This window comes from Emys orbicularis, chromosome 24 (assembly GCF_028017835.1).
Source record: "Emys orbicularis isolate rEmyOrb1 chromosome 24, rEmyOrb1.hap1, whole genome shotgun sequence".
Classification (NCBI taxonomy): Eukaryota; Metazoa; Chordata; order Testudines; family Emydidae; genus Emys; species Emys orbicularis.
The window spans coordinates 15,398,486-15,406,659 of record NC_088706.1 but is presented as its reverse complement, the minus strand read 5'-3'; positions in this window follow the sequence as shown (position 1 = coordinate 15,406,659).

Genomic DNA, 8,174 nt, shown 5'->3' with positions numbered 1-8,174 from the left:
TGAGCATCCCCACTGCTCTGCCCCACCTCCCAAAGCCCCATCCCAGCTGGCACTGGCCCCCGCGGCTCCGCTGGCTCTTCCCAAGCCCTGGCTGGGAGCCCTCGGGATCTCAGGTGCGTGGAGGGGACAGTGACCGTGATGGAGAGAGGAAGCAGCACAGACAGGGGAACAAGTCCCAAGGTGCCCAGCCTTGCCAAGGGGGTAACCACAGAGCTGCCCAGGCGAGCAGCCGCCAGGAGGGGGCGGTATATGCAGTGTTTGCGCAGAGCTCCCCCCCCCCCCCCCCGCAGGGTCACTGCGCTGGGAACCCCCGGCCCAGACAGTCGCGGTGGGTGGCTGAGAAGGGACGGTTGGCTCAGCACATCCCCCGTGCCAGCCCCGTTCACCTCGCCACCTTGCACAGTCACGGCTGGGAGTCGTCCCCCCCCCCCCCCCCCCCCCCCGCTGCTGCAGTCTGAACTCCAGTGGGTCCTTCTGCCAGCTGATGAATCCGTCTGGTCTGGGAGCGTGTGCTGGGTGGAACGAGCCTGTTTATGTAACCGGGGACTTGCTGATCTCTCCTCGTTCCTGTTGTGTGCCAGGGGCTTTCGCCTCCATCCGCTCCTTCCCGATGAGTCAGGAGCTGCCGTGGCGCACCGAGAGGCCAGGCACTGGGCTCCCAGCGGGGCCCTGCATCCAGCCAGGGAAACTTAGCACCAAACATCACAGGCCTGGCAGAGAAGGGGGGGGTCCTTCTACTTCCTTATAGCGCTGCCTCCATTTCCTCCTCCCCTCGCTCCTCTCTTCTCACTCCCCACCTTCCCACTTGCCACCCTCTGCTTGTGTGCCAGGACCCCCCATTGCCACTTGAGGCTGCTTGGCACGGCTCCCCCTGCCCCCTTGAGGGGTCTGTGCAGCACCCTGCCAGCTGATGCCAGGGTACCATGGGCAATGGCAGGGTGGATGCTGTGCTGGCATACCAGCCTCCCTTGGCATTCCCTCCCGGCTGCCTCAGTGCCTCTGGATCTCCTCGCCTGGCCCCCCTGGGGCATGGGGCACTTCAGGGTGTGAGACCCCAGCTGGCCTGGCTTTCGATCTGATCCTTCCCAGGGTCGTCGCTGGAGCAGCTCCTGCATTCACACCACCATGTGCTGGGACCCGGCAAGGACTCCACCCCTTCCCTCTTCCTGATACCCTACTCCCCCACCTGCCCCCAGAGCCGCTGGTGCCGCCTGGAGATGGGGGCAGAGCCAGGGGCCAGTGCCAGGCTGCAGAGCAGGGGCTTTCTGTCTCCAGGTTTCTAATGCATCCTCACCCTGGTATCTGGGTACCTGCCCAGGGCTTCCCCACCCCCGCCTGGCCCTCCATCCTGAAGCTTCATCCCACCCTGGCTGAGGTCCCCCACGGCCACCACCTGGGGCCGTTGAGCTAGGGACCCGATAGCCATTTCCTTTCAGCCCCCTGCTCCCTTTGGCCCTCGTTTGCTCCCGCCCCCATGTGCCGACTGGCCTGTCCGCACACCTCTGCATTGGGAGCAGCCCCCGGATGATGCTGCACTCACCCCCCCCTCCCGGGGGGAGCCGGCGCCATCCCACCCTGTTCGCTCCCCTTCCCCCACTCGTTCCACATGCTCCAGAGGGGAGAAACCGGTGTGTGTGGCAGAGTCTGCGTAGGCAGCCAAGCAGCAGCTGAGCAAGGCAGGGGGCTGCGCGCAGGAGCATTACTACACGCAGGCTGTAATTACCGCTAATTTCCTAAGAGCAACAGAAAAATGAGAACCCAAACAAAGCCCAGGCGGAGCGGGATGGGGCAGGCACAGCCGGCGACGCTGGGCTGAGGGGGACGGCGGGGCAGGTCCTCCAGCACCGTGCTGGCACATGGCTCCTGGCCACCTGCCCAGGCTGGGATGTGCCTCTGGGGCCGATCCCGCTCCCCTGCCCTGCTGGCACAGATGGATTTAGCCTTGCAGCACCCCTGGGGGAGGGAAACTGAGGCACGTGGCGCTGGCATGACCTCCAGAGCTCACAGAGTAAGCTAGCGGCACAGCTGGGAATGGAACCCAGGAGTCCTGACCTCCCCCACCCTGCCGGTCCTCTGATCTGATCGCTAGAGCACGTCCCCACACGTTCCCTTTGCGGGAGGAACCCCCAGCTGAGCCTGCCCCAGGAGCAGGAGGGAGCAGGACCCCTGCCCTGCCAGTGGCTCTTCTCCCAGGGCTCGGGCAGCTGCACCAAGCCCCTGCCCCTTCTCTGAGATTCTGCAAGGGACCCAGGATCCACCAAAGCCACCTGGGCTTTCAGGTTGCTCCCCAGTGTGGTGCCCCAGAATGTGCTGCTCCGGCCCCCCAGGATGGACCCAGTCGCCAGAACGCCCCCGCCCCCAGCTCTGCGGGTCCCCTGCAGACAGAGCTGGGACCTGGGGTGATGGGGTATCACCCCCCCCCGTGCAGCGGGGGCTGGGCAGTGACAGCCACACGCTGTTCTGCAGGGACGACTGTGGCACTGCAGCAGCTGCCCTGGCAAGAGTCCCGGGGGGTCATTGCCAGGCTGGGGCGTTGCTGGGGCCCGGTGCTGAGGCAGCCCCTGGGCCTGGTTCTCTTTGTTCAGATCTCACGTTTCTCAACCTTGCCGTGATGTGGAGCGACGTCTCTCCCCAGCCAGCCTAGCGCCCAGCTCTGCCAGCCAGCGCACTCCAGGCCCCAGCCCCTGCCCAATTCCCCGGTTCTCCCGCCAGGGCCATGGGCTCCGGCCCGTCTCGCTCCTCGAGGCCTGTCCTGCGTCAGCTACACCCCACCGGCGTGGCTCGTGTCAGCACTTGGACACCACGGTGACGGGCACTTGAGGAACACGAGAGAGGCCCCTTCCCGGCTCTGAGCGGGTGCTGGTACACTCCATGGCTGGGCTGCTTCCCTCGGTGCCCAGGGCTGGGCCTGCAGCTCCGGGCACCATGCTTATCCTCTGCCCAGGGGCTCGCGTAAGGGCAACTGGCAAGGGGGAGAGAAGGGGATGATCGCGTCCATCAGCTGCGGGGAGCTCCCACCCCAGCCAGGCCGTCAGACTCACCACGTCTGTGCCCGACAGAACCTGGCAGCCGAGACCCCAGCCAGCACGTGAGCTCCCTGGGCAATGGGGCCTGGCTGAGCCGGCTGGAGCCGTGTGGAGCAGCCCTGGGCTGGGAGCCCCGTCTGGTGGGTTGGAGGTCTCCGCAGGACAGTCCCTGGAGCCAGACTGTGGCACTTTGCAGAGGTGGCACATCCAGGAACTGGCAGCCATGGCCTGGGACTCCTGGCTGAGCATGGAGGGCACCGAGGGGCACAGACCCTCTGTCTCCCACTGACCGGGGGCAGCTCCCATCCCTGGCACATCCCCATTCGCCTCCAGCTGGGATCCCCCTCTGGGCTGCAGAGGGCAGGGGAAGGGAGAAAGGCAGGCGTGAGACATCCCATAATGCCCAGGCATGTGTCCATTTGCCCCAATGACAGTTGGTGTAACTGACCCTGGGCCGGCTCTGTGTGTTCGATGGGTCCAGCCAGACCCGCCAGCCTGTGTGTGCGGGGAGTGCTGGGCCCTCGCGTGTGCAGGCGTGTGCCTTCGCGCATCTGCAGCACTTGGTGACAGATACCGGCTCAACTACAGATTTAGAAGCATAAATCATATTGCCGAGGAATATCTGCCTGCAGTTCATCAGCGCCCGGGCTCCAGGCCGCTAACTGAGCTGCAGCCCTGGGGGTGCATGGAGCATGTGCACGAGGCGGGAGCGAGGTCATGCACTGTTCAGCCACTGCTTAAGCTGCAATGAAAAGGGATGAAGACACCTCCCCATCCCATTGGCAGATCGGCTATTCCAGCTAAAACGCTCCCAGCACCCCCAAGAGGGGCGCTTTGCTGGGGGAAGGCAGCCAGGAAGCCTCCCCACTCTCCTCCCTCCTCTGGTTCACGTCCTCACATGCAGTGGAGCTGGCCGGGGAGCCCAGCTCCTGGGACCCCGCAGGGCAGGTGGCTCTGGGAACCCGGGAGCGCTAAATACTCAGTGGGGGTGAGGGTGGGAACAGCCCCCGTGGGGCAGGTGTGCAGACCAGTAGCTTCCATAACCGACACAAGGTGGCGCTCTGGCTCCTCGAGAATCCAGCCGCCTGTGTGTTGTTCTGCTCCCGAAGGTGGTGGGCGAGGGGCGTTGGAGTGCGTGGGTGGGGGCATCAGTGGGGGCAGGTGGGGGGCATCAGCAGGCGTGGCAGGGAAGGCCCAAGCACTGCTCCCTCCATCCTGCTGGAGACATGGCTCAGTGGGAGATTTTTGGGCCCGTTGCCTGCCTGGTGGGGCCATGCGAACATGTTCACAGGTGTCGGGGGGGGGGGCGATTAACCCCGTCAGTGCCAGCATGCTCTGTGCAGTGGGGGGCAGCATACTCTGCTGTACCCTGGGGAGGGCAGGTGGAGCCTGGGGGCTGGGCACAGAGCAGCCAACATGATGCACAGTCTGGGGAGGCACCATGCCCTTGCCAGCCCCCTCCCCGCTAGTGGCCTGGGGAGAGTGGCGGTCACCGAGGAGGCGTTCGGGGACCCGTCAGCCTGACTGCAGGCGCGTGCTGAGTCACCGGCTGATGCCGAGCAATAGGCAGCTCTGGGCAGCCAAGCTGGCTTCAGACCAGCAACCTCCAGGTGCCAACCCAGAGCTCTCCTGCCCCCCGCCAGCCCCTCCCACGGACCGTCCCCACAGCTCCAGCCCTGCCACCTCTTCCCACTGACCTCAGCTGGCTGTCAGCCCCAGCGGCTGCCTCCTCCAGCCCCCCGCTGGGGGTCCCACCTTCCCTGCCCCCCTGAGCACTCCCACACTGCCCCCTGCTCCCTACGCTCTGCAAGGTCAAGGCCTGGGAGCAGGAGCCTCCTGCTCCGGGCTGCCGAGTGCCCTCGCCCATGTGCCCTCAGCGCAGCCCAGCAGCCCGAATGCAGGAGGCTCCCTGAGGGGGCCGTGCCTCCCAGGGCAGGTCACACGCCCACGGGCAGGGCTGTGACGGGCTGTCCGAACCCTGCGCTGGCCAGGACGGGGTTATGGAGCGGCCAGGGGGTCACAACCCCCCCCCCCCCCACACACACACACACACTGCGCCTGTGCTGGGGACATGTGGCCGCAGAGAGAGGGAAGCCCGGGCGGTGCGGCCGGCTGGGGGCGGGGGGGCGGGGACAGGCCGCTCTTAGTGGGGCCAGGAGCTATCTGGGGACTCGAGCCAGCCCAGAGTGGGGCCTGGGCCTGGGTCTTTGGTTTGACTGAAGCCCAGGCACTGGGCACTGAGTCACGCAGTGGGGGGCAGTGGGCTCCGGCCTGCTGGAAAAGGGGCTAGAGGCGCAGCCAGGCCGGGCCAAGGATTCCCTCACTTTATCCTGTTGTCATTGGCCCGTCACCTGGGCAAGGGCCAAGCTCACTGGGCTGACAATGTGGGGAAACTGAGGCAGAGCTGCCAGGAGGGTGGCACCTCTGTTACCAGAGGACACAACAGAAGAGAGCTCAGACCAGGTGGTCACAGCGGCCCCTTCTGGCCAGAGCATCTGTGAATCCGACTCCCCTGGGTGGGGCCCTGCAGGCTGGCCAGGATCATGCCTGCTGCCCGGTTCACTGTCACACAGCACCGGTGCTGTCCCCAGGATGAAGACGCTGGACGGGAAGATGGGCCACGGCTCTCCCCTTTCCCCATCACCCTGGTGCAGAGAAGAAAGCAAGAGTGTGCATGGAGGGGGGCGGGGGGGGGGAGGTTACTCGGTCTTTAAACCAATTCTCTTTCCGTGAGATTTCTACATGGCAGCTTGGCCAGGAAATCTCTTCTTAGGGGGGTTATTTCCCTCGCTGGCGTATCAGCGAAGGGGCTGTGTTCTCGTAGGGTTTGTACATGCCATGTTTATTATTGCAGGTTGTGTGTGGCTACGGGGTTGCACCCACAGGTTGCTGGGGGGCTGCTGATGCACTATGCTGACAGAAGGTTGCTGGTGCCTGCTGGGCCGGTTGTGCTGATCAGTGGGGGGGGCTGTGGGTCCTGGCATGTGGCTTGCACACACGGGCTGCAGGAGCAGGCTGAGATGCATGTCGCAGGTTGCTCCTGTGCATGGGGACGGGTTCTGCACACTGGCTAGGGGCTTGGTTGCCCTGAGCACCAGGATGAGGAAACAGCTGAAATGACTAAAAATCGGACTTTAAAGGTGCTGAAAAGTGCCTGGTAAGTTTCCAAAAAGCTCTGGCGTTTCTTTCTGTGCTGAAGGCCCATTGAAGAGTGGCTGGTGCTCGCAGCTTGGGGGGACGGAGGGGAGCCTGGAAAATCCCCTGCCTAGGGCAACCTTGCAAAACAGCCATCAGTGCTCATCAGCCCAGGCACAAAGTCTGCTTGGCCGCCCTTCCCGGGGGAATGGGAATAATGGGAAACAGAAGGTCTTTTACCTGCACGTGCAAACAAATAATTATGGATACAAACAGCGAGAGGTACACGCACACACAAACACATGCACACACACACATGCACACCCAGATGCACCCACACGCAGCCAAGGCCAGTCGAATTCTGCAGGGCTCTGTCAGACAACACCACTTCTCTTCTCTGTGTGTGTAACAGCCGCAGCAGCAGGTTCTGATGTCCTGCTCCCCTGTTCTTTATCAGTTTGTGGAAACAGGATCTCTGCTTCTCCATGAGTCACCCGCTCCCACTGCTCATTCCGATGACCTCACCCGGTGACATCACCACTGGCTCTGCGATGTCACCGAGAGCATTGGAACAAGCTGTGGGAGCTGGGAAGCTCGTCGGAGACCCAGGGCCCTGGTTGCCCAGAACACGGGGGAGAGGATGGAACGTGCCAAACGCAGCAGCCCGGTTCTGGGGGAAGGCAGAAGAGTTTCTGAGTTCGATTTGAACAGGCCCACCAGGCACCTCAGCAGGGGCGGAGCTGTACACGGAGCCTCCTGGGGGACTGAAAGGAGAAGGCTCAGGGGCCCAGCATGCAGAGAGCTGAGCCCAGCCGTGCGGACCTGCCCCTGCATGAACCGGGCTCTTCGTTCTCCGGGGTCCCTCCCGCAGGGATTGCAAACGTGGGTTCTGCCGTTCCCTGGCAAAGCTGGCCCAGGATGGCTAGTTCCGCAGGTTATGAATCCTGTGTTACTGCAATGAACAATCATCCCCCGAATGCATCTTTCAGTGTGGTTTATGAATGGGGGGGGAGCAAAGGAAATCGCCCTTTCTTTCCTCGATCCTTCCCATGTCCAAACACGCCGGGCCGGCAGGGAAAGGAGAGCCGCTGGGCTCCCAGGGGAACTCGCCCCGGTGTAACTGTGGAACTCCACGGAGTTACTGAGAGCCAAACTGGGCCCTTAGCTCCGGGGTGGGGGGCAGCCCCTCCCCCAGGGCCAGGGCCACCTTGGGCATCTTCAGCCCTGGGGTCGCCACCCATCTCCAGTGCTCCCTCGGCCCTCTCGGCCGCCCTTTTGGGCCAGCCTGTCTCAGCTCCAGGGCCAAAGCTGTCTGCCGACGGCAGGAGACAGCTCCAAGCCCAGCCAGACCTCTCGAATGGCTGCGGCTTCCTCCCCACCACTCAGTTCCATGGAGCCCCCCAGCCACGGAACTGGGGGAGCGGGTTCAGCTCCGGGTGTCACCCCGGTTCTGCTCTCCTGTCGGCCAGCGGCAGCTCAGTGAATTCAGCAGAGTCGCTCTGGATTTCCCAATGTCACAGAGCAGAGCCGGGTCCCAGGGATGTGCAGGCAGCTCCAGCACAGCTTGCCTGACCCAGGGTTTAGAGAAGAGCAGGGGCTAGTGGTCAGATCACAGGCCTGGGCCCCAGACACTCCTGGGCTTTCACTAGAGCTGCCCAGCATGCGGTTGACAAGACGTGTTTTCCTTGCACTGCAGCGGTTTGTCAATGCTGGAAAGTTTCACAGCGATGTTGTGATTTGGGGGAATGTGAAGGGTTCTCATCTGAGCTGAGATGGGGCCAAGCAAAGCCCAGAGCCGGCTGCCGACTCTCCCCAAGTTGCTGAGCTCTGGCCGGGCCCACTGCAGAGAGAGGTTTGGGTCACACGGCTCTAGTCCCCCCTCCCCCTAGTTCTGTGTGAGTGGGTCAGACCCAGGTTTCTGCCCAACCCTGCTCCAAAAATCCAGCACCAGGGAAAAATCAAGAGACTCCAGCCTTATTCTGGGGCTTGTGAGGAAGATCCCCAGTGCATGAG